Source organism: Haemaphysalis longicornis, unplaced genomic scaffold (assembly GCF_048455015.1).
Source record: "Haemaphysalis longicornis isolate Haplotype H1 unplaced genomic scaffold, Haemaphysalis longicornis Haplotype H1 scaffold_1, whole genome shotgun sequence".
Taxonomy (NCBI): domain Eukaryota; kingdom Metazoa; phylum Arthropoda; class Arachnida; order Ixodida; family Ixodidae; genus Haemaphysalis; species Haemaphysalis longicornis.
In genome coordinates, this window is record NW_027526203.1 from 208,415,662 (window position 1) to 208,441,955 (window position 26,294).

Consider the following 26,294-nt stretch of genomic DNA (forward strand, 5'->3'; position numbering starts at 1 on the left):
TACCAGTCATTCCAAAATAGCCCGGCCCTCCCAGTTGTTCTTTGATGGTGGTGCTGAGCCTCGTGATGGGCTGCGCACTACATATGTTCCCCGAGAATATATGTAGTGCGTTCTTTTCAATTAAAAAGCTTGGGGCACATGAAGGGACTCCTAGTTTGATGCTAATGTACTTGCGGATGGCGACTTCTAGTTTAGACATTTGGGATTTTGGAAGTTGTAGATAGGGGTATGCATACATTATCCGTGTAAATATTGTTCATTCGAGTATTTTGCGGAGTTTATGTTTTTTAAAGGAGTACTGACACAAAATTTTTGTGTTACGTTTTTTTTCGCTTCTATGGGTGCCTATTAGCCCACTAATTATAGAATGGCACATTAGACGGTCAATCGCAGCGTAAACAATCATTTACGGCGTCGTTTATTTGTGTCAGGTTCGGTTTCGACAAAACGAACGCCGAGCGGCCGCCATTACAGGAGGTAGCACCTGACCTGACCATTCTTGTCGCACCGCTGCCGGTCCGGACGCGCTCGTCCAGACCGGCCGAGGTCTTCACCATCCCCGCGCGGCCGGGCACCATGACGTCAGTCCCAAAACCATGACGTGTACACACGCCCGAGCAGCGCGCGCCAACCACAGCCAGCGCGTCGGCTTCGTCACGGGAGCCCCGACGTCGGCAGTTTGGGGCAAGTAGCAGATGATGTCATGCTGGCCCGCTCTGGGCTTTCTCGTACGCGCAGAGACTAAAATGGATTTAAAATATGTTATACTGAACCACTACTGTTGAAACTTACTGGAAGATATCTCCTGATAAAAAGAAACCATTTTACATAGTTACCTCAGCTTTGAAATTTCGTGTCACTACTCCATTAAGGCTATGCTTTAATAGTTGCAAAACTTAAAAGATAACGATTACGGATCATTTTTCTTGGTTGCTGAACAACCATTTATACTGGGCCGTCATTTAAATCTGAATACCAGATAGTTCTTTTTCGAGTCCACAAATCACGCTTTCAGCGCGTTATGCGATTCTCTGATGTGACCAACAATAATGCTTTTTTTTTTCCTTTTTGCAATTATTAAGTGTGACGTAGCGTAGAATGACAGAGCGGGCCTTCGATCACGTCATTATCGAGAAGGTTTTCTTTAACGTCAAATGAGACGTCCTGGATAGAGAATACGCTAGAAGCGTGCGCACGCCTTTTACACTAGAAAACATGCATGGCGTTAACGCGGCTAGCGATAGCGAATGCGTACCTGCAGGTAAGTGCAGTTCGTGTAGGCAAGAACGCTTTGAGTCGGAACGGGTTAAGAGCCGGGACCGAAGGCATCGAGGTCACAATGGTTGGTGGCGGCTACGAAAGCGATCTGGGTCGACGGTGCCCCGTGCAGCTGCCTGCCCGCAGCACCACCTTGTGCCGTCGTAAGCATTCACGGCTAGGACAGCCATTCATGCTACATTATGACAGACGCGATTAAGAAAAAAAAAAAGGCTGTAGGTATCCCCAAGAACTGCGCGAGGGATTTGAAGCATATTTTGGCTCAATCCCGTGCGACGAGTATACTCATGGGAAAGATCCTCAATGTGCGTTATTTCAAGTAAAATCTCCATGTATGACAGGACCAGCCGCGGTTTATTCCGCGAGACTCCCGGTAACCGCTGTTTGGTCCACGAGTGTGTCCAGAGGAGAACGGCTTTTACCGTTAAAGGAAAGATCATGTTCAAAGCAGGAGTGAAGACACCTTTAACGTAGCAAGCTCAGTAAAAATTCCAATGCTTGCGGAATAGTTTCCCCTGCAAAGCGAAAGCTGCATACGAATGAGTTCCGACTGTTCTGCGCTACCACGAACGCTTCGTTCCATTTCTCTCTCCAAGCCGGCGCTGATTGATTGATAGGAAGATTCGGCAGGGGCACCCTTCTGCTGCGGTCGCCATGGTCACTGTACCAGTGTGCGTGCAACCATATACGGCCGCCATAAGGAGGAAAATATGACACCGGCAACGTACCGGGGTCACATGGGCTTTGCCCTAAAAAAAAAAAGAGAAAAGACTCCGAAGACACCTAAGCAGCCCGTATGGATTGCGAATGCGAAAGTGTTAATGTCCAACAGAACACCGCAGGGTGCTTCTTACAATGGGCATGTTGATGTAGCAGCAGATGGAAAGTGATTATGCATCGGCCGTGAGCCTCTCACGGCAGCTGTCATAACAACTGGCCAAACTCCCTGAACAGGCATTTGAGAGTTGTTAAGACATAAATAGGTGCAATGACAAATGAATCACAGTTTTTCAACAATACGCGTAAGGTGCACGTTGAGGTTTCTTTCTAAATAGGGAAAGCTTGATGCCAGATGTCGGTGCTATCGCAGTGCGCTCACGCGGCGCCGGCTGTGTACGGCGTCCAGCTTTTCTGGTGTCGACTGCCGAAGTTGGTCCCGTATATATAGGCACGGTAGCTGAGACACCGCATCTAGCACAGTATATATCCTCGGCGTAGGCTAGAAGACAGTTTTAATGTATAAACTATTTTTACTATACCCTGACTCAATTAAAATGGGATTCATTAGGAAGTAATAAAAGGAGCGCAAATTGGAAATGTATTGTATGAATGAACAAAGTTTTTGTAGAATTTAGTGTTTGGGACAAGAGGGTACTCGGTTTCTCGTATAGCCTGGCCATTCTTATCTATTAGTTGAAGGCAGTTGCTGTTGACAGGATAATGACGCTCCGAAGTCTTCCCTGGAATGCTAGGAAGATTTTATGTGTTAAAAGGAAAGGTTCGTTTTGACTTGTTTAAACGCGAAAACATACACACCAATAGCAGTTTTGTGAGCATCCCAATGAGTACCAGAGCTCTGAGACTTCCTTGAAGCCCGGGATAACCCTTTTTGCGATTTGATACTCTTTTTAGATTACTGTTACGCTATGGCGTTTCGGAATTAGTTGTAAGGGCGTGATTGGATATAGTTGCTAGCTGTTTCATGTACTTAATATGTGAACTCGTTCCAACTGTGCTTCACAGAATGTTCATCGATGCTTTCAGGAATAACTAAACGAATGCAGAAAGTTCGTGCTTTGTGGTTAAAGTCGGCCCTGTAGTAATGATTTATTTTCAGTGGCACGAATGGTTCTGGGTTTTAGAAGGCTAACCTCAAATGATGCGCTTAAGTGATCGCCCAGGGCAGGCATGTGTGGTAACCCCGGGACTATACTTCTGGGTATACGTACTAGGGAAACCTTGCTAGCCGTATCGCTTGTTGCCTTGTTGGCTCTGTTACCACTGGGAAAAAAACTGAAGCAAGAAGCAGATCCAGGAATTCAACAGTATGCGAGTATTATTTTTGGAATAGACACTGGCAGTTTTGACGGAAATTACATATTTAGGAAGTTAGCATCTCCAAAGAGAAAGATTGGAGGAAAGGGATGTTGCGTTGGTACAACGTTAATTGCGTCGTGTAGTTGGGCAATAAAAGTACAGGAGCAAGTTGAAGAGCGGTAACAGACTGCAAAGATGAAATTACGAGGGCCTATTTGAAAGCACGACCAGACAGCATCACATTTACTGTTAACATGAATTACATGCGACAATACACTTTTCGTGATAAGGAGGAGCGCAGCTCCGCCTCAGCGCGAAGGCCGATCATCGTTGTAAACTGAGAAGAAAGATAAATCGAAGAGCAATGTGCTATCACGAACACTAAAATGCAGCCATGTTACAGTTAGATTCGGATTGTAGAGTTTAACGCGCCCGAGCCACACCCGGGCTATGAGGCATACCGTAGTGGAGGACTCGATCGAGTATTTAGACCACCAGGTGTTGCTTAACGTGCGCCGAAATTTCGAACACACAGACACACGAGCTATTTGGCTTTTCGCCATGTTTCAGTTAGGGCGATTATGATTTCATTGATTGATTGATTGATTGATTGATTGATTGATTGATTGATTGATTGATTGATTGATTGATTGATTGATTGATTGATTGATTGATTGTAGCGTTTAATGCGCCGACGCAACGCAGGCGATGAGGTGCACCATAGGGGAGGGCTCCGGTTTAATTTTGGCCTCCTGGGGACCTCTAACGTGCGCCGAAATATCGTACACACAGGCGTTTTTGCTTTTCGCCTAGCGGCCACCGCGGCCGGGAATCGAACCGGCGTCCTCGTGCTGAGCAGCTCAACGGCTTAGCCCAGGGGGATTATTTAAGTATTACTGTGGTCAACTAAGGACTTAAAATGTCCGCCCTTGTTGGTAATACTTCGCATATTGGGAAAAAGAACACTGACGTGGGGGGAGGACACAGAAGCACCAACGCCCCTCCCGGCTGTAAGGACTGTACGCTCTCGGAAGCTTGTCAACGTCTGAGGGAGCGCGTGTCGCTTCCTTCATGCTGTCGCTTCCTTCATTCTTGGAGAAATCTGTCTCTGGTGAAAATTCCCCAGAAACAGATTTTTTTTCTATACGTAGTTCCGGTCGCGCTAACCTGAAATTGGCAAGTTTAATGACAACAGGGCAGCGATTTATTTCAGAATGCGTACCAAGGTGATGTGCACGTTTGACTGCACTCCGATGATTGCCTACGTCAAGCGCAGATGAGACAGCAACTGAAGTTTTTTTTTTTGTGGTTGTTGTTGTTTTGATTTGCTGCCATCCCTCACGCAAGTCTGGTAAGCCGTGGAAAATCCCGCTATTCCGTCTCGAGCGATGCTCAAGAGGAGTAGTTCTCACCCATGGGCGTGTCGGGGACCCCTTTGGTGCTTGCAAAAGTGATCGGCCCCGCACGATGAGTTATGTTGATCCGTGTCATAATGTAAACAATTTGTACTTGCAGCTAAAGTCGCCCTCGTAGTTACTAAATGCCCGCCTTGCGTGTCTGACATTTATGCAAATTAGCGCCATTGTCAAACAATTTGCTCTGGCAGCTGAAGGTCGCCCAAACACCTACCTATATGGTGCCTTTTGTGTGTCTGGCTTTTCTGGATCGCTGACGTGTCGAGCAAAAAGCCAACGTTAAAATATGTGCTACGCGGAGATTAAACGCACAAGCCATGCAGACAGGGCACCTTTTTGCATTGCCAGTAAGGTTCGCCAAAGAAGAGAAAAGAATTGGAGGGAAGAGCTTCGGGGAGGGCTTCGCGGACCCCTGAAAAGCCATCGCGGACCACCTGGGGTCCGCAAATGCCCATTTTTGAACCAATGCTCAAGATCATTACGCTAGGAATGCACTTCCAGTTTTTGCACTGGTATGCTTGTTCCGAGGCTTCTCGACAATTGCAAGATTGTCCCCAAAGGCGTCACGTGTAAAGGATTTGCTTTCAAGGCACTGAAGGCGCAGCGACCCCTTTAGCAATTTTAATTCTACTGACTGACGGCTGGATTGAAGTTCTTAACGTCAGACGTAACTTTAGCTTGAGCCTGTTTCATTTCTGTCGCCTTTTCGTTAATTTCTTTAAGGAGCTGAAGCACAGACCAAGATGCCTCAGCGTGAACTGCACCCTGAGTTGCAGGGTCGCGATGATCAGAGCGTAAAGAGGGCTTTGTCTCGAATATATATGGCCCCCCTCTGCAAGAGCAAGAGTACCACATCGATACATCTAGAGACTGTCTAACGAAATAATCGTGGGCATGGGAGCAGCTTCATTCAGCGAAGATGGCGAGGCTGCTATGTACCTGTGGAGCAAAGAAACGATGTACGCGAGGCTTTGCGCCCATAGCGCTGTTCCCATGCCCACTGGAGGTGAGATAAGCACGCCGATGGTACAAGTTCACTCTAGCTCTAGTAGTCCCTGCATTCATGGCAGGATTCCAGCCGATAGCTTGCAGATTAGCAGGGAAATTATGACAAATGTTGCTGTCTAGATAAACTGGGCGTTACCAGAGCGGCGGGGTTCATAGCTCGCGGAAAGCCAGGAAGCGGGTTCATCATACTTAAGCCGATATTTGAGAATGAGAGGAATTCTTTACCTCACACTCGTTTCGTTTGGTCCGTGGAACAAATAAACTGAGGTCCCCTTGTCATTTGTGCAGCAGTCAACACCAGTACAGCGCGGTCAATGCTCCTTCCCTACTTGATGTCTCGCCATTACTCCTGGTCTCCTGCGCTGTCACCCTAGTTACGCCGTCCCTCGTTCCTGGAATCGTACTTAGCGCACTTCAGACAACCTACCCATAACATTGGCACATGCATGCTTCGCATGTCTTGAGCGTTTACCGAAGAGATATTCCTTTATGTTCATTTCTCTAGACGGTACAGACTTCCCGGCAGCCCTTTTCATAAAGATGTGGTTTTAAAACGCTCGAGAGCACTGCAGAGCACGACTGCTTTGCATGCCTTTTTTCGCTATGCAGGGTGTACACGGGGAAAATAGTCCCATTTTTTTTTCGCCAGTTCGTTGTTATACAGCAAAACTGTTGCAGTACCAGTATCCGTATTTAATTAAGCGTGTTCTCCCAGATGGGAAGAAAATCCCGATGGGCCATCCGTACTCTAATGAATACCTAGTTTCTCCTTTTATCTACAACATGAACCAGGTCTACAGAAAACATTTCAATCGATTGTAGCCGCCTCGTCGGCTACAAAAGGCGTTGCTGGAAAGAGAGCAAAATTGCACGCTTTTTGTCGAAGCCAACTTTATGGCAGGCGCTAAATTTAAGCAGTTCAAGCAACAGTCCTCTCATGGTGTTACCCACATGCCCGTATACCTGCGAGTCCAGAGTCGGTATGGTCCTCACCGATCGCATGACTACACGAAGTTGTACAGATAAACAGGCCGCCCAAACGTTCACCTAAAGGCCACTACAATGACGCAACAAGGCCCCAACAAGTGCAGGTTATGAGAGGAAGGGATGGTGCAAGTCTTTACTGCGAACGCCATACAACACTTTAAGCCAAAATGGGAGAAAATAAGACGAACTGTAGCATTTACGCCTCGCGATGAAGATTTAGTCCCCTAAAGACCAAACGCGCCAAGATTAGGGCCGTGTGCAAAATCAAGGGACCAAACGTTGGACCCTCGACGCGAATGGGACCAACGGAAAGACTTAACAGCCCGCTTTGCTTCCGCAACGTTGCTGTTGCTCCCCCTGACGGGGGCCCTCCGACTTGTTTCTACTTGTTTGGCAGCCGGCGGGTAATGACATGCGAAAGGTGAGCTGCGGAGGCGGCAGCTTTTCCCCGTTCGCCCTTTTTTCAAAGTTCCTGAGCTTGTACCTTAGCGTCAGAGTGTCAGATTTTGTTAAAACCAACGCCAGTCGATTCGCTGTACGTTACTGCCGACGACGACCTAGTTTTTAGTTCTTTCGGTCAATATTCACCTAATTTTTTACTTGACCCTAAAATAGTAAAAACGCAATTTTTCTTTAAACGAGCGGCCCAACTGCATAAAAAAACCATCCCAGCAGGACCAGCTTACAAAGAAGAAACTAACCGCGAACTGTTTTCTTTTGAAATTGCAGTTCTAATAAATGTATAGCCAGATATCTCATAAACGTGGTTAACACGTGTTCGAGACTCTTGAAGGGCTCTAACTTTTTAGGCAAACATATGAACTCTGAAATAACAACATGGTGCTGTTAGGATGCACGAATTACTCGCAGACATATTACATTTTAAATTAAAGCGTGATATTTTAGGCAGAAAACTTAGAAACAATCTGGCAAAACACCGAATCTGCAAGGGACGCGTACACTCTGAGGTTGAGTAGGGAAAAAATAGGTGCAACCGCGTAGCCGCAACCACGCCCAGAATAAAGCCAGATAATAACGGTTAAATTCCGATGTAAATTGGCTCAAGACGGCATTTTTTTATATTTTGCGGAACCCAAACTTGTAATCGGCCGGACCACAACAGAACGGCAAAATGAAGTTTTCCTCGAAGTAGCGGTCTGACCGCCGTAATAAAAGCCATCTGAAAGAACCGCAGTATCTTTCTGTACCTCACGGCTAGTTTTTTTTTCCCCAGAATACAGTGTTATCTAATTTCAAGCAGAAAATGCGAAACGCGTGTTCAACTGCTTAGTCAAGACCACGCAGCGCAATAGCTGACTCGGCAAACGTGAACAGCCGAAAATAACAGCATCCGACTGATAAGCTTCAAGAGCGGCATGCAGTGACACGAAATTTCAATAGACATTTTAATACTGTAGGCAGAAAAGTACGGGAAAATTACGTCAGACGCTGTGTGCTAACTCTCCATTGAGCCTGAACATTGGAAAACTTGCCTTATCCTGATAACTGCAAACATGTACACACACACACACACACACAAAAATGCGGATATCTAAAACTTGTTAAACATTGAGAAAATTTGGCACTTACTGTATTTTGGAAATAAAAACGCATTTTGCGACATTTATATTTTGTGTTGCCCTGAGTGGTTCAATGAGTTGAGTTAGGGAGCATGAGTCCCCAGGTTCTATCTATTGCTGGTTTGAGTGGCGTCTTTCCTGCTGGAGTCGGAAAAACAACAATGCCTGAGTTTCGCATGTTAACGGCCGTGGCCAGGGTCTTAATTAATCCGTAGTCTTGTACTCAGTGCAGTTCACAGGCCACGTTTGGATGCACTACATAAAGCGTTGATTTCGCTTCTATCTTTTTGCTTTTTGTGGCATATTTACGCATGATTGTTAGAGCGGCTAGAAACTGCTTTTTTCTCAGTTTTGCGGCCTACCAACGAATGTTATCCTTCCACGAATAACACTTGTTTTGTTGCCCTATTTCTTTCCTGCAGGAGCGTGACGACATGAACCCCTTGCCGACAGCGGCACGGAGGATAGGTATCCTCTCAACAGACAAGCATCCCGTGCAAGTAGAGCCGGCCTGCGCCAAGGACAGCAGCCATGTATACCCGGAATAGCACAATACTGGGCGCATCGCCTTGACAAGGTGTGCCAAACAGGCCTTCGAAATGGAGACTCCAACCTTCAGAGTGGAGTACGGTTTACTTGTGTTGTGTATGTTGCTTACACAGCGTTGCAATAAAAGCTTGAAAGTGACATTTTCTTTTTCATGAATACTTTAAGTGGCCAAGAAATACTGTTTCTGGTCTCTTGTGTTTACTCCTGCTATCTGAATTGTCGGTCCAGTGGAATGACAGTCACTCCCCGTGGAGTATTTGCACAAGCCAACACATCGTCTTTTAGTATGCACGGTTAATCCAGAGGGGAGCATTTGTAGGGATGAACATTTAGTCTTGAAAGCATCAATTGGTCTAGGGGGAGTAATGGGAAATATTAATGATTGGTACTCAGAGCACCAACGGTTGGTCTCCAGTGGACTAACTAGGGAAACTAACAGTTGATCTGCAAGGGACCCACAGTTAGTCTTTATGGTGGACCAACAGTTGAACCGTCAAGGGACTAAGTGTAAAGGGACTAACAGTTGGTACCCTTGCCGTTAGTCCCAAAAAGGACTAATGCTAATGGCAACACATTTAGTCCCCAAAAGGACTAACGCCGATGCCCCGTTAGTCCTTTTTGGCTAAGAGTGAGCAACAACAAGAGACGTCGCAACAGGTGGAATGTCTTAACGGTAACTTTTGCGCACTCGATACGGGGACACAGAAAAAGGTGACACGAAGACAAGCGCAGTCAGCGAAGACAAGACAAGCAAAGACAAGACTGCGCTTGTCTTCGTGTCACCTTTTTCTGTGTCCCCGTATCGAGTGCGCAAAAGTTACCGTTAAGATGTCAAACCAACTAGCGCGCCTATCCGTGTTATTACAGGTGGGATGTCCTTAAAGGCAAAAAGACCGAAAGCGATGTTAATTCCCATTTTACGTCACATTCAGTTTCGATGTGTCATGACAGCTAGAGTTCCTGTATATCTCATAGCGCAAGAGTTGCGCGTCTGTTTGCCACATGCCACGGTTTCCACCTTACGACAGCGAAGCCCGCCTTCAGTAGTGCGCACAAGACACCGTTTTCAGTCCGTTCTGCTCAAGTGACGGGTGACGGTTGCGGTGGCGGCGGCAGCGGTGGCCGCTCAGCTGATAAGCAGCCGACTATCCCCGCAGTCGCGCTGTCCCGCAGCTGCACCTAGAGTTCCTGTATATGCCCCCCTAGGGGAGCAGAGTTGCGCGTCCATCCGCCATCTTGAGTTCCAGGTCGTGCGGGAAAGCCACCCTTCTTGTATGTAGGCCGCCACGCCAGCGGCAGCGGCGTGAAGGAGTGGCGAGGGGCGGCCGGACAAAAAATTCCCGCGCCTTCCCGCGAGGGGAACACGAGTAAATGCAGAGCATTGGGGCCTCAGTACTGAATGAAGGCAGTGTTGCTTCCATATGCTGGAGTAGCAGACACAAGTAAACGTGGGCACGAGCGTCAACCAAGGAAGGAAGGAGCAACGCAGTGACTGAAACACGAGCGATCCCTAGCCGCTATATTTGCAGCGCGCGCAGTAGAGGGAGAGCAGTACGGGGGGGAGAGCGCGCATGCGCAAGCAGCGCGCGCCCTTCCACGCCCCACCGCGCTGCTATCACGCACCTGTTACGCCGAGACAGCGACGGAGCGAACGGGCTGACTACGACGCATGCGCGCGCCAGCTGCTGTTGATAGAGAGGAGGGAAGGAGAGGCGCACCTGCTGCGGACGCGGAGCTGTTGACACCGTCCAACGCAGGAAGAGGAGAGGCTAAGAAATGCTCTGCATTTAAAACTGGTGCACGATTCTCGGCTGCTTATCAGCTGAGCCGCTGCCGCCGCTTCCACAACCGCCGATGCTCAGTTGAGCAGAACTGTCTGAATACGGGGTCTTGTGCGCAGCACTGAAAGCGCGTTTTCCTGTCGAACTGGAACCCGCGGCATGTGGCAATCAGACGCGCAACTTTTGCGCTACGCGATATACAGGAACTCTAGCCGCGCCAACTCCTCCCCGCCGCTGCCACTGGCGTGGCGGCAGGACGGCGGCACGGCAGCGGCTCCTACACGAGCGGCGGGTGGCTTTCCCGCACTACTTTTGAACTCAAGATTACGGATGGACATACAGGAACACTAATGACACCTAGAGTTCCTGTATATAGCTCCCGCAGGGAGCTATATACAGGAACTCTAATGACACCCCTATTGCAGTGCCGTGAAGCGGCAATTAGCAGACCCAACAGACCAAGGGGCCAAAGGAAAGACTGAAACGGGCAAACATTTTTAAAATTTAAATCTTATTCATAACCTAAGGCCGGGTTCAGGCTGTTGCCGCAACTGTTGCAATAACTTTAAATAATGACGCCATTTCTCGTCTCAGCCAACCAAACTGCGTGGCACGCCGTTTTTTTTTTTACGTTCATAGATCCCGATATGGCTTTTACGTCGATAGCCTGAACATGGCCTAATGAATAATCTAACGTCACATGATAAAAGCTATGTTCACTCGTTCTTCTCTGCGGGCTTATGCTCATTTTTGCATGATTCAAAGTGCAGGGTTGATGCCGGGCCATGATACTTGCATACGTTTCAGGACAAAATGTCTTAATAGCGCCATCATTTCGCTGCCAAATTGTTCGCGGTGACGCAAATGATGATGAATTTCTCATTTAAATATTTTGCTTTGCTTATTTCTTATTGCGAAGACGATGATTTCTCTTCGTTGAAGTTTCAAGTGTCCCATTGGAATTTCGGTGTTGTGCCGAAATAATAATTGTCTACAGAATCCTTTAGGCCACCCGCATGGAAGTTTGGCGTGCGCCGAAACCTGAAGGTAACCGCGGGCGTTTTGGTTTCAACTTTCCTTCAGAAGCTGCCGTGAGAGGGAATCGAACCAGCAACCTCGTTCCCGCCAGCACAATGCAACAAAGCGAAATCAATGGGTCTGCTGGCGAGTTCAGAGCATGGTGCGACGCTGGTCGGTGAACCTAACGCTTATCAACTCGGCCCGCGCGCCGCGCTCGCCGTTCCCGCACACGCGCGTAATGAGTTCTGTTCGGCGCTGCGACGCAGTGCGAGAAACACAGCCGGCGCTGTAACCAGCGGCTCACAGCTCGGCCAACGCGTAACTGCGCCGTTCCCTTTTCGCTCGCAATCACGCGCAAATCAGGTAGTCAACCACCCGTGTTCAAGCGGCGCGCGCGGTGAGAACTATAAGAAGCAACGTGTTCACTCAGCGCGCGGCCAGTTTTGTCTTCGTGACTCAGTCGGTTTCCTCAGGCTCCCACCATTTCCGCGCGAGAACTGCGCGGACACGCAGCGTTCGCAGCACAGGTAAGCTTCCTCGGGAAAGAAGAAAGGCAGAGAGCAAGGGAAGCCTCGAAGTAACTCGGAGGCGAACGGCGGCAAGCGGCGAAGTTTAGAGCCCGACACGGCGGCTCGGAAGCATTTCACGGCTGCCTGCTTTAAAAGGTGCGTGCGCAACAAACACGGACCGCACCGCGCAAGCTCACGGGAAAGGCTTAAGTGCGTGAGAGAGACAACGCCGCGCTGGGGCTCATGCGTGCAATAGCGCCAGTCGCACCATTTCGATGAGAAATAACGCGTGGAAAAAAAGGAAAAAAGCGTTCTCGACGTGGCCCTTTTTCTTCTTCTTCGCCTCTCTCGCTCTCCCGTGCCCCTCGTCACAGCCTGCACGGCTTCTTGTTACCCCGCCCTCTTTCTATTTTTTCTCAGAGAGTGGTGATCCCGTTCTCACAGTCATTTCACGCATGCGAGCATGCGGGCAAGCACGGCGGCGCAGAAAGAGCCGCGGAGGACAACGCGGTCGCTGCATGCGCCGGCCAAGCCTGCTCGCCCCCGTAAGCGGCTTGCCGGCTTCAGCGCTGCGCTTTCCATCACCACCGATGCAGGCGCTGACGAGAGTGGCGTAATAGTGCCGAATCGTGCGGTTTGAGGCGCGGGGGCGTCGAGCTACCACCTCCCTGGACTCGCAAGACAGAAGTGTTCCGGATAGGCGGCCATTGCGTTTTGCTGTACAGTCGCTGATCCATCTTAATTCCCCGCGGAAGTACAGCGCTTGAGAGACTAGTGCCGCCACAGTAATCTCCGAAATTGCGCATCCTTTCTCCTCCTTTTAGGCATAAAATGCTTGTAGTGAACCTACCTTACAACTTGTCTATGTTCTTGCGTAGCGCGTGCATGGGTGCGTAACGTTAAAACTGCAGCACAGAAGTAAAACAAATCGACATGGGACGGGGGGGGGGGGGGGGTATTTTCGGGGGATTTTCGGGGGATTTAATTTTTAGTGAGGGTTTCGTTTGCTCAGCCCTCACACCAACATTCGTTGACAGTTTACCCCACGTATTCCTACCCACCAGTTACATCAGTTGCTACGCAACAGTAATTGAACTGATTACTCGTATGGGCACGAGCAGTTTCTAACAAATAAATGGTTCAGCTTAAAGGAGTACCGACACGAAATTTCTCGCTTTCAGTTTTTATGCTGTAAAGAATACCTATTGGCCCAGTAATTACGAAACTCGAACCGAAAGCCGTCAGCCGCCAACACAGAATTAATTATAGCACGTTTATTGCAACCAATTTCAAATTTGGTCGCCGCGCGGGAAAATGGCCGTTCGAAGGCCAGCCTGCAAGCGGGCCAGCCTTACGTCACGGTCTCACCCGTGACGTCAAGGACGTTTTTCTTTCCTCCATGCGTTCGCCGCATCGTCTGCTACGATTGCACATGGTCCGCACTCGCCCGCGCAGTCGACATGTCGTCTGAATCGTCAGACTCGGATGAGTCGCTGCCACCCGACAGACAGAACAACTTTATTTGGCCAGGCGATGTCTTCGCCGTCGTCCGCTTTTAAATTCAGAGCATTTCTTTAACTCACGATGTCACCCGGCGTTGTCGGCGTGCCTCGGCGTCCGCAACAGCCGTTCCAGGAGCGCCCTCTCCCCCACTCCTCCTCTCCCGCATCACGTTACCCTCTTCGCTCTCAACAACAGGTCCGCACCCCTCCCCCTACACTATATAAAAAAATAATACTTACCGGCGCCTGGTTTCGATACCACGACCCTGCGGGCGGAACGCAAGGTACATGGTGCTCTACCCACTGCGCCACAAAGCCGACACAATGGAAGGCTACGAACGCGCCTTATATCCTTGACTCATTCAAACTACGTCAAGAAGCTGCTGATACAACGCATTCACTACCTGTGGGCGGAACGCGAGGTACATGGTGCTCTTCCCACTGCGCCACAAAACCGACACAGAATGAAAGGCTACGAACGCGCCTTATATCCTTGACTCATTCAAACTACGTCAAGAAGCTGCTGATACAACGCATTCACTACCACCAACTCCCCAAACACTAAACGTTAACGCAATACACCCACCCCCTACGCGACGCATTTACTCGAGTCCCCCTCGCGGGGACATGGGCCCTTTCTTTTTTAATATCACTGCGGCTCGAACCGGCGCAGACCGTGATAGCAACAACTTGCCGCCACTCTTCTAATCAATCTGATCGGGAAAAAGAAGTTCCACATGCGAAAAAGTAGATGTTAGTGTGTTGAAAAATTGTGCTAGGGGTTGTTATCAGCGCTGAATTTAAAAGTGGCGTTCAGATATTTGCCGCGATGGTAAGCCTACGCTGACCGACAGCGGAGGTTCGGCGCTCCGACCCAGAATTGCCGGCACCGCGGTGCGGCGAGCGGCCGTAAAATGGCGCCACCTGCGCGCTAGAATCAAAACAGGCCGCGGCAGATGTCTTGGTCACCGATCGCTGAAACGGAAATTATTGCCCAAATAAAGCTCCATATGCGAAAAAGGGGATGATAGTGTGGTGAAAAGTTGTGTAAGGGATGGTAATTCGCAGTTGTACAGATACCAGCGATCAAATAGTCGCCACGATACTAAGCCTAAAGTTCCCAACACCCAAGGTGACCCGTGCAACCCCGAGCCCGCTGGCTTGAGCGACAGTTCTTGCGGCTGCCGCCGCGCACGAACTCAGTCCACGTTTAGCGCTGCATGTCGTCGCTTGGAAAATAATGCATCTTGGCGTCGTCGTCGATTTGCTCGGACAGGCTTCCACGAGCAGTACTTCCATACCGCGAGCTTGCCATAGCACAACTTGGGCGAGCTCGGCGACGCGAACCGCCGCGTCGCCGCGGTGCCCGTCGACATCGCGCACCGCGCGGTGCCGGCACCACGCAGTTTTCGGCACCAGTGCAAGGGAACACCATGCGCCGGCCACGAACTGAAGAGCAAAGACGTCGAACACGCAACGTTTACAAGCATTGCTCACACAGCCACGCCCACGTCTCCTGCCCAAACGAATACCACCGACAACAGCAGCGCAGGATATCGTTTCCGGTTCCGAAAACGACTATATGACGTCACCCTGAACCGGCCAGATACGCAGGCCGATGTTTCGTCCCGCCGAAAGCGATTTCGCTAGTGCTGCCGATTTGTGGAATCTCGCGGCCTGGACAATCAAAATCGATTTTAGATGTGATTCCGGCCTCGGATCGCTAAAAAAATTTCTGTGAGCCATCTGTACAAACTACTGAAGCCAATTATATCATTTTTAAGGAGTCAAAATTTGGTGTCAGTACTCCTTTAAAATTAGCTACCCTGCCCCCTTCCCTGCAAACTTTCGAGCTCTAATCTGGCAGGCCCTGTCACACTATGTTACTGTCAAGATTGTTCGAATTTCGCCCTATCCTACATTCCTGCTTTCAACGTCCCGCCCACTGCCCCTTTTTATCGCTCCGAACGGCATTGCCTCACTTATTACCCACAATGATTACTTAGGTCAGCCAAAAACTGGCCTCCACAACCGCACATTTCAGCTGCCGAGTTTGAAGTTCCCGCCCCACTTCTCAAGTTAAAGTTTATGGTTTCAGTATGAGTATCGCACTGTGCGACTAATCTGTCTAACCTATATTTTGCATTCATGTCAAAGAAAGTTTGTTTGTCGCCCCTTATCCCATCTCAGCGTTTGGCCAAGTGTCTGCCATGCGCGTTACGTGCATGAGCTATACGCCGATTACTCCCTCCCGTTCATGACGCACGCGACCCGTGCATGATTTCAACCACAGGTAGTCTTTTCACGGCGCTGGCTGCTGCGTTGGTGGTTTCATCGTGTCCGCGCAGTGTCACACTTCTCTAGGCTTGACTTTGAAGGGGGCTGCACAGCAAGTACTCTTATGCGGCAGTGAAGGCAGTAAAACCAGTGAGGGAAACTATTGCATTGCTGGCTCACAATTATAATAATAGTTTATGTTAATTTTAATGATAATATACCGTGATTTACGATAATTTATGCAGGAGGGGGCAAACGCATCAAGGCAGGCCAATGCGTAATAACGACATTAGGTTCACACGATCCTCGGTCAATGTTAAATTCTTACGTAAACATTTCTGTGCCTATAGCTCAGCCGGGATATATCCATCCGTAAAATCAAATAGCGCTTCACAGAAATACACGGGGTCTTAAGGAAGTGTTTAATAAAACGCCCGAGGTTCTTCATACTTCGATATCAGACAGCTTGCATATACCATGCATGCACCACAGAAGGGATGGTCGTGCGTCCTTCCAAACTGAGAACCACACTGCCGGAGAAGAGATCGCCATAGCCTTGGTGATTGCACACACACCCTATATACCGCACTACCAGCATACGCAGTGGCTCGAAAACTTCCATATCCAACTTCCGCTACATTATCTTCGCTGGCCACCCGGCTCCTGCTTAAGGCAATACCTCACTGCGACAAAGAACGTTATCCTCAGATGCGTACCTGTCCACACCAATCATTCCGGCATTAGCACATGAGCAGGACTCGCTGTCGGCATAGCAGGACGTGAGCAGGACTCAATGAGGACTCCCACTCGCCGGTTGATCCCCCTATCATGTACCGCAGAGATATATTCTCTTCACCATTTCCGGACATCCTTTTCCTTCATAGACAGAGCCCTTATGCTTCACTGACGCGCCAACAGGGTAACACATCAGTAGACTATAAACTCAATTCCTCCCCACTTTAAGACTAGGAAGCATACACTCCAGCCTCACCTGCGACTTGTCCGTATTGCACCGTCTTATTAGCATTACTTCAGCACATCCTATGGCCATGACCATATTCATCCCTTAGGAATGCAAGCGCCTGCACCCTATGCAAGGAATGCAAGGACGCCTTAACTGACCCAGCAAGAAGAACTGCGGAGAACACCGCATTACCCCGCTGCGATGCGCTGCACCATTCAACACTAACGCAGGGACACTCGCGCAGTTGGCGGCCTTAGGATAAAGTTCTCTCTCTCTCCCTCTTCATTCAGGCGTGGCGAAAGTGGATGTCCAGCGAAGCCGCGGCAAAACCATTACACCTACTAATACAATGCTTTACTGGTTAGCCAGTATCTCGTGCCTCTCGCCGTCTCCGGCTTCTCGCAGATCTCTAACGCGCCCATCACAGTTTTACATATACCACGCAATACGGGATACCACAGTAGCGCCACCGAACTATGCCGACACAAGCGCCACCTTGGCCATCAATATATGGCCGGGCTACAGCGAAGGCGAATAGGTCACCGCACCTGTAATTTGTTTTGCCCTGCAGCCGCGCCGGAACTTCCAGGGCGCGTGACGTCATAACCACAGAAGCCCAGGCAATGTGCACAGGCTATGCTGGCACACTGGTCTCCACGTGTGAGTGTGGCGCAGTGTCACCGATACTGAGGTAAACCGCTAAGTTGTACCCCCCCCCTCTCCCCCTCCGAAATTCTGCAGCCGTCATGCTCGTACATGCGGTGGCCCAGATACGAATGAAAGCTGCCCAGGAAACCATTCCCCCCTTTCCCTAGAACGCATCCGGGCGGGCGATGCATATAAGGGCTAATCTTCGCTTTAGAATTTCCTCCAAGCAATGCATCTGTGCATAATAGCGAAGCTGCCTTTAAAGGGGTTCGACGTACATCGGGCGATGTATATATACTTCTGCATTAGCGTACAATTTCCCCATGGAGTCTCTGGAGTGGCGCCGTGGTCGCCGGAAGGAAAGGACATGTCTTTAATCGGCTCCTGCTATTATGCAAATTAACGCAGCGTTAATATGCAGTTAGCGCGGTATACTCGGTTTCCAAAGTGTGCGCGAAGTTACGAGACATCGACCGATACCAGTTGTGACCAAGTGGCATGTGACTTTCTCGATTTTCGGACACTTTTCTCTCGTGCAACGTGGACGTTTCGCTAAGTCTAACGTAGGCCTATCGCGAGTGGAACCCTCGGGAGCGCCAGGAGCGGCCGCTAGGCCTTACCGGACAAGGAGTACGACCAAGATGGCGCCCGTAATGAACGTGGTCATGTCAACGGACGACAACAAGATGCCAGCGCTGAGCATCGGCAGCTTCGGCGGGCGTACGTGCATAGAAGTTCAAGGAGAAGAAATTACACCCGAGGACGCCAAGGACTGGATGGCCTCCGGCAGGCGCGTCAAGCAGATCACCACCGGCAAGGACTACGGTGAGTCCTCTGCCGCCACTCGTCAGTCTCGACCAGGAGATAGGGCCAGCTTGGCAAAGCCAGCTTGCGTGTGGCTGCCTCGGTTACGAAAGCGGCACGAATGCCGTCGACTATGCCGAAGGAGGATATCAAGATTGTCATGCGGCCACGCGGCGGCCTCAACATAGCGAGAACAGAGGTCTCAATAATTATGTCGGTCGTCATGACGGCGTCTCGAGTAACGAAGGAGGACGCCAAGGCAGACACCATGTGTACGAACGTGGCGCAGAACATCATTGTGGTTAGCACCCCGGATTAACGGAGCGCCCGGCAGTACTCTAAAATTAAAACCCTCTCAGTTGGGGGCAACACGTTCGAAGTCAGCGCCTACCGAATGGCATCGGATGGCACGGTCAAGGAGGTCATCCGCGGCATCGCGGTTGAGGACACCCCCGCCGAGATTAACGAGAACATCGTGAACCCGTACAACCCCCTTGCGGTGGAGGCGCACAGAATTGAAAACACGACAGTGATAGTCCTTTTCGCAGGGCAGAAGGTACCCAGCTACGTCAAGTACGGCTCCATACTTGTACGATGCGGGCTCTATAGCAAACATTTTGAGGTGTGTAGGCAATGCGGCAAGGTCGGACATAGAAGTGATGTCTGTCCGAACCCAAACACTCGAGTATGCTGTGCTTGCGGCGCCGCGAACCCCAGCGCCTATCATGAAAGAGACTGCAAACCCCAGTGCAAAGTCTGGGGGGGGGGGGGGGGGGGACACCCGACTGGCATGAGGAAATGCAGGCATAGATACAAGATGCCGCACGTGGTCAAGAAGTGGCAATGGGAGCGCAAGATGGAGGCCATACAATAACACCACCACCAACAACAACAACCGGACCCGGAGAGCTTCCCACCGCTGCGCAGGCCGTCGGTCGACGGTCTCCGCGGGGGGTCACAACAACGCAATAGCAGTCGCCATAGAGGCAGGAGCGCCAGCCGCCGCTGACAACCGTCGCCGTCACGTAACGCGTCGCCTGGGCTGAGGCAGTCAATACGCCCATGGCCGCTCCGAGGCAACAACCGCCGCATACCGCCCCGACCAAACCCGACGACGAGAATGGAACGGTGACTGCTCTGAGGGTCGAGAACGAGAAGTTGAAACAGAGAATACCCGAACAAGACGCGACCATCAGAGACATCAACGAGAAGCTCACGACGATGCTAGCAACGCAGCAACAGCTGCCGCAACCACAGCTGTCGCAACAACAGATGCCTCAACCGCGGCCGCAACAACTGCCACAGCCCGCATGAGAGAGGAAACAAGAGGAGATGACCGAGGATGAATCAGAGCCCGAGACGGCTCCCCGCGCCCCGAGAACGACGGAGCCAGCTCCCAAGAGACGGGCCATTGAAGGAGCCAATGACGGTAAGCTGGCCGCGCGAATGGACCAACAAGACAACCGACTCGACCGGTTGTAGGCATCCGCCAAAGTCACGAACGACCGCCTTACTGCACTCGAGCAAATGGTCCAGCAGATGACAACGACCATGCAGAGCATCGAGACCATGATTGCGCAGATGCAAACGCAACTACAGGCGCAACTACAAACACAGATACAAAGCATGGAGGTCCAGATCCTTACCAAACTGCAGCAGTTATGGACAGGACAACCCGTACGGCAGCTACGCCACTGCCAATGAGAAACCTCTCGGCCTGGCACTGGAACTGCAACGACTTCCAAAACAAGAGAGCGGTATTACCGCAACACTTACAGCAACTCACCCGGAAGCCAGACGTCATATTGCTTCAAGAAACACACAGCGAAGAGACACCGAAACTCCCGGGCTATCGCACGCACGCCAGCCTGCCGAGTGCACGAATAACGTCCAAAGGCAAGGGCGTCAGGGGAGCCTGCATCTCCGTCCGCAAGGGGATCACCTTCATAGAGCATGCCCTGATCGGCAACAGCGCCATCGAACACTTCACAGTGGAAGCAATCACAGGCAAGAAGAGGAAAAAAAGCGCATTCATGGTGAACGTTTACAGCAATCCAGCACACGGACAGCAAAAGTTTCGGGCACTCCTCCACAAGGCAGGCAGGACCGCCAGGAACAGCACGCTCATTGTATGCGGGTACTTCAACACCCCGAAGCAAGAATGGAGCTACCACAAAACTAATGTCAAAGGGATAGAGCTGATGCAAGACGCCACGGACGTGGGGCTGCACCTGATCATGGATCCAACCTTCCCCACCAGGATCGGCACATCGGTTACGCGGGACACCACCCTGGACCTCACCTTCATCAAGACCAGCGCGCACTCGCGCGGCGCTATATGGCGGAATACGGGAAATGACCTCGGTTGCGACCATTACATCGTGGAAGTAGCGGTACCACTCTCGGGCCACGGCAGCACCGGCACACGAACGCACCGCATCACGGTCTGGGAGGCGTTTCGGCGAGCCCTCCCCGACGAGCAACCCGATATTACAGACATCGAGCAATGGACGGACACGGTCGTGAAAACGACAGCGGGCACAACCAGGGAAGCTGGAGACGGAAGAAGGAATAGATAAGATAGACATCCGGCTGGCTCACCTACGGGAGACCAAACAGTCCATAAAGGCGCGGTGGTAGAAGCAGCGCAGCAACAGACGTCTGCGGAAGAAGATCGCCGAGCTCAACAAACAGATAGAGGCCCATTGCAGAGTGCTCTGCACAGTACAGTGGAACGAGGTCTGCAACGAAGCCGACGGACAAGTGCACAAGGGCAAGACGTGGAACATGCTGCGGCACCTCCTCAATTAGACTAGTACCAAGGGTTCCCAACACAACAACCTTGCCAAGACCCTCCACAGGGCCGTCTGCGACCTCGGGGAAGACGAAGTGTGGAAACGACTGGACGCCAAGTACCTACCGACCAGCCCTACAGAGGCACACCCGGGCTACCGCGGCAACGACAACGCGACACTAGATAGAGACATTGAAACATGGGAAGTGCGAGCGGCCCTGCAGAACCTTGATAAACAGCGAACGGGCGAAGCTGCAGGGGAAGGGGAAGCTAGCCTTCCTAGACCCGTGGACGGAGCTTGTGCCTCCAGCAATGCTCGGGACGACGCCCAGGCCGCGTCACGGCGACAGCACCCCACCCCCATGGGGAGGGAGCCTAACCGAACTGCAGGCGATTCAATAAAGTTGTTCTCTCTCTCTCTCTCATGGAGTTTCTGCAGATTTGTTTGGTTGAGGTTATTGCAAAACAACGCATTAATCTACATGTTATAAAAGAGTGCATCACTGTCGCCCCAATTCCAAAGAATATGCATCCGAGCCACCACAAGGCAGACGCGGGGCAAGCGTTAAAACTCTTCAAACTGCATACACAAGAAGAGCTGATGTTAGGTACGCAGGCACATCAGTATATAGCAGTCGATCAGCCCACGTCATCAGCGTAGTTAATAACCAGGGACTTGCGTTACGTAGAAACCAACAACGCCACAGCTGGCGCAACACTTGTTCCGCAAAACCTCGACGCGACTCCAGAAACGCCGCGGCTGCGTCGTGCATTCACGCGCTGCCGCTGCGCCCCAGCTGTCGTCAAGTGCTACCGCGCATGCGCTCCGTTCCGTGGAAGAGCCCGCGCGCTGGCGGCGGCGCGCCAGTTCTCAACAACCCGGGGAAAGTACTCATGGCCGAGGAAGAAGCCGCGTACCGAGAGGCGCGCCGTGCTGCTAATCTAGAAAGGCAGCTTCAACAGCAATTTGCCCCGGTATGTGCAGCCGCGGGCAATGATGGTGATGTGTCCGTCACTGTTCACGTAGAAAAAAATCCTGCTTCTCCGCTACTGTTCAAGCCTTGCGCGACTAAGTGCAAGCTTCCGCAGTTTTTTAACAGCGAAACTGTTCGGCAAGTCGTTTGTGTATGGTGCCCGCAGTTAAACATACCAAGAAAAGACGGAGCGCTCGTGCACGCGTGCCTCGAGCGCACGTTCGTCAAGCTAACCATACCCACTTATGGAGATTGGCCAACATTGACCAAAAAAAAAAAAAAACTCCAGCTTTCGCCGTATCGTGGCAACACTTGCTCGGAACGAGAAAGACATGTGATAGCGTACTCCCCTCGCTCGTTCGTCCTCGTGTCGTCGAGCGCATTCGCTCTGTACCGTAGGAGAGCCGCGACTTGTATGTCGAAGCCGCTGTAGCTGATCATTGACTGAACATGGTCCGGCCGCGGATAGTTCGCACGGCCGAGGAAGAGGACGCGCCACGAGAGGCTCGGCGTGCAAAGCATCGACGATAATTCGCGCTTGCTGAAAACGTCGACCAAAGCGATGAGCTCACTCTAGCCATGCTCAACATGACGTCATTGAAATGCCATGCCGCTGAGGTCAACCCCGACACCACAACGATACTAAAACTCAATTTTGTGTCCATCAATGATCCCCTACAACAGTTTCGCCATTGAAGCCTTGGTGTGAGTGCGAGCTTCCCTGCATTGGGAGTAAGTGTGACTTTATGATTACTTTATAAGGCTTGAAAGGACTGGAGCTTAAATCTAGCGGACAAGCATGGGGCTGCCCGTTTCCTTGAGTATAGAAGCTCATCTATTGACAGCAGACAAGAATTATGTAACGTTTTAACGCTTACCAATTGGCCGTCAACTAAATAATTGCGGCTAGTGAAACTCGTCAAAATTATAATATTGCCTTAGTGGCCGATATTCATTATTTTTTTTTATTTAAGAAGTTTCAATGTAACGAGAGTTAGGCCTACATCCGTTGGCTCGAACCATACTCCTGCACTAGAGGTCCAGGCATTGACAGCAGACGGGAATTCTGTAGGGTTGACATTTTCGCTGTTGACAAAGTTATCACGAAAAGAACGTGAAACTAGGAGTAGAGTATTTCTAGCGGCCAACTGGTATGTGAATTGTATCTAAGAAAGGTCTGATAAAACGATATTTACAGCTTAGCATTCCCAATAGAAAAAAAAACTATGGTTTTACGCACCGAGCTGCACCTGGTCTGATACGCGCCCCAGTATATGGCTAAGAATTAATGATACCACTTGGGGTTGTTTAACGTTCCTAGTGGTGTCACCAACCACTGAGGCGAATGCCGTAGCAGCGTGGATACTACGACATTCCCAAACAGATATAGCCACGGGGAAGGCAATGAGACGTATCGAGATGGCATGTACAACCTTTTTAAACTGTGTGCGTTACTATGAAGTCAGTGAGAAGGCGAAATAGAAAATCACCGACCACCACCCCAAAGTTGCACGACCTGCAACGACCGCTGCTCATGCACGACAATGCGATTATGCCGATTCTCCAAGGACAATATTTCATCAGGTGCATTCTAACGTTGTCGCTTTAAAACGAGAAAAAAATTTACTGCAGGTGCATTTTAATGTGTCCCTATATGAGTATCGGGTCGGATGCGTCTCCAGTTGTTGGGCAGTTCTGCCTAATATCCCCTTTGCCGATATGTGCCACGTTCGGAAGAAGTGGGGTTCTGGCAGCAACGATTTTACGGCGAAGCTTTTTATGGCCAGGATTCTGTGCCATTTTCCGGTGTGCGCAAAAATGCCTTGCAGGAAAGCCAACTTTATCGCGAATACTCAGAAGAAAACGGCTGTAACTCTCGTTTTCTCAAACCCCCCCCCCAGATTTTTAAAAATATTAACCGCTAGAATGACTCTATCATTACTCCGAGCTTCATTTAATTTTCGTTATTAGTTGGTTTGTTATAGTGAAGTTGTAAACGTTACAGAATTCCCGCATGCTGTCAATGCAAGGGCGCCTGCGCTTCGGAGTACTGTTGCAGAAAACAGCTGCAACTCTTTTTTGTCCTAACTTTCAGAACACGCATTGCGTGGCGATTGGGCGGTAAGACTACTATATCATGCACCGAGTTTTATTTACTTGTCGTGATTGGTTAGCGGATAGCGAAATCGTAAACCTTAGAGAATTCGAGTCTCCTGTCAATACACGGGGATCGATACTGGAGGGAAAGAAATGGACAGCCCCGTGCTGGTCTGCTAGGATCAAACTCTGGTCCTTCCGATTTTCATTGAGTAATCACAGAGCCATAATCACTACTATTACCGAATGACGAGACGAATAAATGCACCTACATTCCGCACCATATATGTGTGATGTGTAATTTATACAGCTTCGCTGGTCGTCCACAGGTTCACAGAGGGGAATGGCTCATAATTATTTTGTATGTTCGTTTTCTTTCTCTGTTCGTGTTTTTGCATGCGACCTTCGAAAGGAGGCTAAATGCAAGAAAATACAAGGAGTTAACAAAGTAAGTGAAGTATGGCGATATGGAAATCACAGAGTCCGAGGGCAGGTACATACAGAAGCGTGCAGTCCAGTTTCGCCTGATAATCTTAGTAGAGGATTGTAGCCCGTGTCATCTAGGCGATGCACGTGTTTTCCTGTACTTCACATTTGCTGTTTTCAGGTGTGGCGAAGCCTGCAAGCATTGTGTTTTGTATACAGCAGTTAGGAACACAGAAGATCAGATAAAACTTGACAAATCATTAACTTCTATTCAGGCATGGTGAAAAAACTGGGGTATAACACTAAACAAAACCAAAACGTTCAGCGTCAGTTTCACCAATAAGAAAACTCCTTTAAATTTCCAATATGAAATTGAGCATACTGAAGTGCTCACGGTTGGCCAGGTAAAATATGTAGGTGTCACTTTTTTGACAAACTTATCGTGCGAAAGCCGTGCTGACAACATATGCAGTAAGGCTCTGGATAAGCTAAACTTCTTAAGAAGGCGCCTACGCCTGGCACCCTTAATGGTTAAACTTAACGCCTATGACTATCTGATTATGCAAACTTTATAGTACACCGACATAATAAGGAACCCCCACCAAAATTATTTAGTAAACGCAGTTGAACGCGTACAGAACTTGGCTTTGCCTTTTATCTTCTCCAACTACTCCCGGTGTACCCGTGTTTCTGACCTACGAAAACGGGCAGACCTCCGAACTCTTTTAAACTGCAGAATGATATCCAGAATAAAGTTCTTGTATCTTCTGTTCCCCGACCTTTATAAAATACCCCAAACTAACTACCTCCAAGCTCCCTTCAGGCATTCTTCATGCACAAATCATAATAAGACTATCAGGCAACCTTGTAGCAATATAAACACACATAAGTACTTTGTATATACATCAGCAATCGCACCGTGGAACAAACTAGCGGCGGACGTCGTGAGCAGCCCATTATATATGCTTTGTAAGAGCCATTAATGACCTAGAATTTGAACGCGTGATAAAGAGCAGAAACTGCATATTTAGTGTTTATATAATTTCTCTTTGGGGGCAAAACATTGACACTGTATAGCATGCTTCTGTCCATGTGTATTCACAATGTTTCTTTTCTCTTGCCGTTTAAATACCTATGTTATCCCTAAATGAAAACTTGAATTCATTGTAACCACTCCTGCATGGGTCCTTAACGACCTGCAGTATGTTGAAATAAATAAATAAATAAATAAATAAATAAATAAATAAATAAATAAATAAATAAATAAATAAATAAATAAATAAATAAATAAATAAATAAATAAATAAATAAATAAATAAAAATAAGGAGGCCTAATTTTTTCCTCCCTTCCTTTTCGGCCTTAAAAGAGGCCATCGAACTTTAATACTAAACTAAATCATAATTCGATACCAGCAAAGATAAAAAATGGCTTCTGCGCATTCTTATGACATCCGTTTTGAAGTCGTGGGGTCTGACTTCAAGGCCCTCAATGAGTATTCAGAGAATCTCCGGAATGGCGATTTGCGGTCATCAGCGCATGCGCCGGGATACTGGCGTCAGGAACGCAGAGAGAAAAACTACCCTTGACACTAAGCCATTGCACAGCTGCCCATGTAAAAAAGGAGAGGGAAAGCAAAAACACCT

At 49.6% G+C, this 26,294-nt stretch overlaps 1 pseudogene; it reads left to right on the forward strand.

The window, feature by feature from the left end:
• Positions 1 to 18,208: 18,208 nt before the first annotated feature.
• On the forward strand, positions 18,209 to 20,063 carry LOC144157003 (uncharacterized; annotated as a pseudogene).
• Positions 20,064 to 26,294: the final 6,231 nt, after the last annotated feature.